The following is a 6067-nucleotide window of genomic DNA, read 5'->3' as shown; positions in this document are numbered from 1 at the left end:
GACGGAGCACCTCTGCTGTGGAAAGGCTGAGAGAACTGGGATTGTTCAGCCTGGAGAGGAGAAGGCTTTGGGGTGACCTAACTGTGGCTTTCCAGTACCGGTAGGGAGCTGACAAGAAAGATGGAGGAAGACTTAACAAGAGCCTGGAGTTACTGGACAAGGGGAATGGGTTCAAACTGACACACAGTAGGTTTAGATTAGATGTAAAGGAGAAACTCTTTACAGCGAGGGTGGTAAGATACTGGGACAAGTTGTCAAAGAAGCTGTGACTGCCCCATCCCTGGAAGTGTTCAAGGCAAGGCTGAACTGGGCTCTGAGCAACCTGGTCCAGTGAAAGTTGTCCCTGACTATGACAGATGGGTTGGAATGAGATGATCTTCAAGGTCCTCTTCTAACCCAAATCATTCTGTGATCATCTCACTTCAAGATCCTTCCTCAGATGTTTCTAGAAAGATCTCCTCTCTAATCTGTCACTGCTACCTGTACCCTGCACACTCACAGTTAACCCCACCACCACAGGAGGATTTAGAGTATAAAGCACTTACAGAGGGCAGCAGTGCATAAAGGGCTTTTATAGGATATTGTCTTTTTGCAGGCTATAAACAAGGAACAGTGGGAAATGCTGGAAATACACTGATACATTGGCTTTGTACTACAATTCTCAGGCCTCCACTCACATCGCTGTGATACCCAGGAGGAGAGTTGGGGGGTTCAGAGTGTTTGCTTGGGGAACAGCTGCTGGGATGCCCCAGGCAGTGGTGTGAGGCTGCACAACAAACCTGCAGTCCCCAGATAGTCAGTTCATTCAATGTGATGGCTTTTACAGTGGTACCAGCTGATCATCTGACAGATTCATGCAAACACAGGCAATGTGACATTCATTAAATTGCCAACAACAATGACTACCTTGATGAAAGATTCCCTGGCTAAGTTTGCAACACAGACTCAGCTGCCTGCCTCAGAGGATGGGAAATGCCAGGGAAGTGGCTCTTTCCAGGTGCAGCAACAACTGTAGCAGAGACGATAATCTTCAGAGGTTTCCTGTAAAGTGAGTACAAGCTAAAACTGGGACACTGAGCATCAGCTAGTCCTCTGTAAGCAGAATTTCACTGCAACTCGTGTTGCTGTCCTCTACACACTGTTTTTGTCATCATTTCCTTTGGTTTGTAGCCATAGGTTTTTGGTATCAAGTCCTTAATTTATGCATGGGAGATGAACAAGAGTGATGGACTGTGATCCACTTATTAACTTAACCATTTGCAGCCCTATTACAGTGAGAGCATTGCATGAATTACTAACAGTTGTTGAGAGAACTTTCATCATTTTGAGTCAGAAGATGGCTGCTCACAACCCACACGGTTCTTTTTCTGTCTCCTCAGGGGAATTCAGTTTCAAAACTGTTTTTCACAGTTGCTTTGCAGTCTTTGCTGATTATTTCCTTTCTGTTGTCTGAGCAAGGGTAAGGTTTCAGAGGCCTTGAGTGAATTCACCACCTGCAGAGAGGCTCGAGCTAGCACAGGTTGCCTCAGATGAAAGGGAAGTATGAGAAAAAAGCAGAGAGGGTGATAAAACCTCAGCAGCAATTGCCTTCATTAAGTGCTAATGGGAACTAGTACAGCCTTGGGTTGTCCTGCAGGGAAATTCACTTGTGCCCTGGCTCCATGGCATTGCAGGGTAGAAAACCCTTTGGTCTATAGAGGTGAAGAGTCTGTGATATGCAATTGGACAATTCCTGTGCCAAAATGCCCTGCTATTTACACTGGTACTGACAGCTACATTTTGGCCTGTTAGCTGCAAGGAGATTACAGCAATTGCCTTGTTCCAGCTCTTCCCTATGCCATTTCTGCACCCAGGAAAATTCCACTCTAATTTTATGAGTGTTCTCCATCATTCAAAGAGAATCTTACAGAGTCACAGTGCAGATCCCAGACCTTTGCACAGCCCAGTCTAACTCACAACAGCATAAAAAGACAAAACCAATGCAGGAAGTATCCACACTTCAAAGAGGACTTGGCCAAACACATCTCTGCAAGTAGTTTGTTCTGAAGGTCAAAAAACCTAGGCTGAATGGTATTTGCATATTTTCTGCCCCTAAACCCAGCTGACCTACAAGTATAAAACAAAATCAACAGAAGAATTACTCGCAGGACACTTTGCTTTACAGATTGCTTCTGGAATAAGAAAATATCTCTCACCAAGGGAGACAGATGGTCTGATTCTCCCTTCACTGGCCTTTCCTTCCTACTTCCCTTCCTCCAGCTATGAAAACTGTTTGCAAGAGTCTTAGTATTTTGGGGGTCAGTGAGGTGGTTTTTATGGCCATTTGCCTCATTTCTGAACAATGAAAATTAAATATAAGTCAAATACAAGGCTTTTTTTTTTTACAAGATCAATGTACAAAAATTGACTCACACATGCTGAAAAATCTAGAATACAGCAGCTCATAAATTTCTTTCATTTCAGAATTTAACATTAAAATCATTAAGCACTAGGAGAAAATATTATTGGAGAGGTCCAAAACAGTCTGGTTTGTCGATCCAGAGGTGGCTACTGCCCTGGTCTGTTTGTAGTGACAGGGGAGATTGCAGCAGAACCACATTTTGTGAGATGAGCACTGGTTGGATCTCAGGGTGAAGCCCTCATGTGTCTCCCTGAACTTGCATTGGGCACAAGCACTTAAAACATTGACAATAACATTGTGGGAGCTGGAGATTTAGAGGAAATTTGCAGAGACTGAGAGAGGGAAGGAATGAGAAGTGAAGCTGGGGCAGCAGCAATTGGTAGAAGGAATGGACAGAGAGAAATCAGTGGTAGCTCTCTAGGCAGAAAGTCACCAGTTTGCCAGGCAGAAGAGTACCAGAGGAGAGGGAGGGAATGGGGCCATTAGAGGTGCAGAATGGGACTGGAAAGCATTTGTAATCTTTCAGCGAGTCTTTCAACAATTTTCCACTCCACTGTGATTAATTTTGCTGTTAGTCTGGGCTGGTTTGTGTGTGTTAAATGTAAATGAGACCAGTAGGTTGTTAAGGTCTGTACCAAAACTGAATGTCTGGTTCATGACAAGTAACTGTTCTGTGAATGTGCAACTGATGCTGTTTTACACAGTCAGGCATGGGGATCATGATCCTGCCAACGTTTACAACTGTAGCATCTTAATATATGCTCCTAAATTCCTTTAAGCAGATATAATTATGTGTTCAGACACTTGGCTCTGCATTCTACAAGAAACTCATTGAAACATTAAAAATATAAGCAGTCAACATTAACTTGCTAAGAGCACTCCAAAATAGAGCAGGGTCCTCAGAAAAAGTGCCATAATGAGATCTGAACATTATTTTTTTTTTGTTCAAAAATACCTTGTGTTTCACAGGCAAATTTTTGCTAGTTTTCGGGGGGGGGGTTTCCATTTCTAATTTAGTCTAACCCACCACCTGAGAACTGAAAGGCAGAAAATCCCCACCCAGCAGGGAAAGTTTACAAGACTTTGAAGAGGAAGACCTATTTTGCAGCTGTGTTGGTTTCCCACCATTATGGTGGTCAGGCACAGTAGCACTTTTTTTGTAGCCTGAAACTTAGGAAAACTTGGATTTCATTTGCCCATATTTACATTTGGCAAGTAGGGAGCCGAGAAGGAAGTGGGGGTATGAGAGATGAGACCCACTCATATCAAGTTCTTGCCTGAATACATAATCTGAGTATTCCAGTTCCACGTCCTCTCCAAAGCCCCTTCCAGTTTCCAAAGAAATTTGAGGCCAGTGGGAGCCAGAGCTGCCCAGTGCCCCAGAGGGTCACAGTCTTTAAATGTAAGGCTAACCACAGTGGATTGGAGAGTGAGGATATTGAGGAATTAGCTAACTGCTTATTTCAGATGACTACATATGGGAAGACAGAGAAAATATTGTGTAAAGAGGGAAGAAAAACATCCTAGGCTGAGGCCATAAGTGAACTTTGAATTTAACTCCTAATTGCTACCATTAGTTGAAACAGTTATTTTAATAATCCAACAACTGGCTTTTCTTGCCCTCAGCAGAACATTTGGCATTTGAGTAGGTAATTTTTGGCACTGAAGCAGAGATCAGACTTCAGTACACTTTGTAATTCACAGAAGGAGGAATTTCTCAGCCAGAGGCCCAGCTGATAGCAATGGTCTGATTGCAAACAGTTGCATTTGGCCACAAAAAATAAGTGTCCTCTAAGCTCACCTGTAGCCCACTGCCCTTAGGAGTCAAGCTAGTTTGTTTCTTATATTTGTATTTCACTGCTATTTATTTCACTCCTGTATCCTAGATTTAAGAAAATATTAATGTTCAGACCATAAATAATTGTGCATCCTTGCTATTTTAGCAGGACTAATATAACTAACTTTTGGGAAAAAAACTGAGAAACTCTCACTTATTCTTTCATATATTTTAGGAAGACAATGATTTATTAATAAACACAGAATTACTATTTCTGAGTTCCAGTTGACAGGCCCTGGTACAAGTGTGCAGCTGGTCAGGAAATGGCACTGCAACTGACTGAATAAGGAAAGATCCTTGATGTTTTAAGAACAAACATGGCAATGTATAGAACATTAATGGTGAATTAAAATACACCTCTCCAAGACTCTTCTTATGATAAATATATTGTCTCCATATGACCCCTTGCCATTCTTCTTTGCCCACTTTATAAGATTATAAAAGCCTGATCACATTTCCATTAAAATCAAAGGCAAATATTTCAGTGCTCTTTGCACAGGATGAGACCTTAATTCTGTTTTAGTAGCAATGTTTACTCCACAGAAGAAGTTTCTTTGGCTATATTTATGTTCTGTTATGATTTAATAGATGTGTTTCAGACAGAATTATGTGGATTTGAATATGGTGTTTCTGAGGGAAAGAACTGTAAAATTCCACATCAGGAGCTGGTCTATTTTTTGATAACTGATATTAATAAATAGGAAATGGTAGGCTGTCTTTCTGAAGTAGCATTCAGAATCTGAATAACATTTTAAAATGTTGCAAAGAGAGAACACATATCCTGTCTGGCAAGCTGAGGTGTAAAATATGCTACATGCAACCAGATGGCTGCACAAAGCTGTCTGAAATTGCAGAAGGAGACCACAGCTTTCTTCTGTGGCTGCAAGAACCTGCCAGGAAGGTCTTGTGCTGTGCAGGAGCTATTGCAGGCCTTGGCTGTGGAGTTTAAAAGTCACAAAGTGGGCAACCAGAAGAACAGAAGACATGGTATACTGAATTGTGGCTTTTTCAAGGTCTTTTGCACTTGCTTTTTCAATTATTTTTTCCCATGTTGCTGGCTTTAATACTTTTGTTTTTTCATCTCATGCCAGTATTAAAAGTTTTGGTTCCCTTTTTTTGCTTGTTTTTAAGAACCTGCAACCTGTAATGTCCACACAGAGGCACTGTGCTGTGTATGGGAGTCTTGTGCACTTTACTCACAGTTATTCCCCACCTGTGAATGAAATGACCATTTCTTTCTCAAAGCCTGTTTCACCATCAAAGAGGAACAGCTGAGCAACAGGCCAAAGGCACAGTTTGCATCTAAGAGTGCTTCAGCAACAGCTTTTTTCAGCCTTGAAAACCAGAAGTGACAGTCTTGTATGGCTCCCTGCACGGTGAGCCTGAAGATGTGACAGTGAGGGTGCCCAAAGCAGTGAGCAGAGACACACACCAGGTGCAGGACTTGGGCTGGATCTGTCCTTGGCACCCCTCTGCAGCTGGGCTGGTTCTCAGAAGCCCAGGTGGTTCCTTTTCAGTTCTTCACTGTCCTGAGGAGCAGCAGCTTCTTTTCAGCTGCATGTGTTCTCTCTTGCAGAAGATGTTTAAGGCTTATGTTGGAAGCCTGGAGGGTGTTGGTGTACAAAGGAGTTTTCCTCTTGTAAGGAACTAACTTTCCCAGTCACTCTTTTCTAACTCCCCGTGTTCCAGGGACTGGCTGCAGCCAGAAGCTTCCTCCTAATAGCGAGCATTATGCTGGAATGCTTTACTGTTTAATAGCACTAAGCTTTATGGGTGTGAAGTGGCTCCCAAAAGCAAATGGCAGCCTCCACTCTTCAGCAATCGTGGCA

Source organism: Taeniopygia guttata, chromosome 1, assembly GCF_048771995.1.
Source record: "Taeniopygia guttata chromosome 1, bTaeGut7.mat, whole genome shotgun sequence".
NCBI lineage: Eukaryota > Metazoa > Chordata > Aves > Passeriformes > Estrildidae > Taeniopygia > Taeniopygia guttata.
This window is presented reverse-complemented; position numbering follows the sequence as displayed.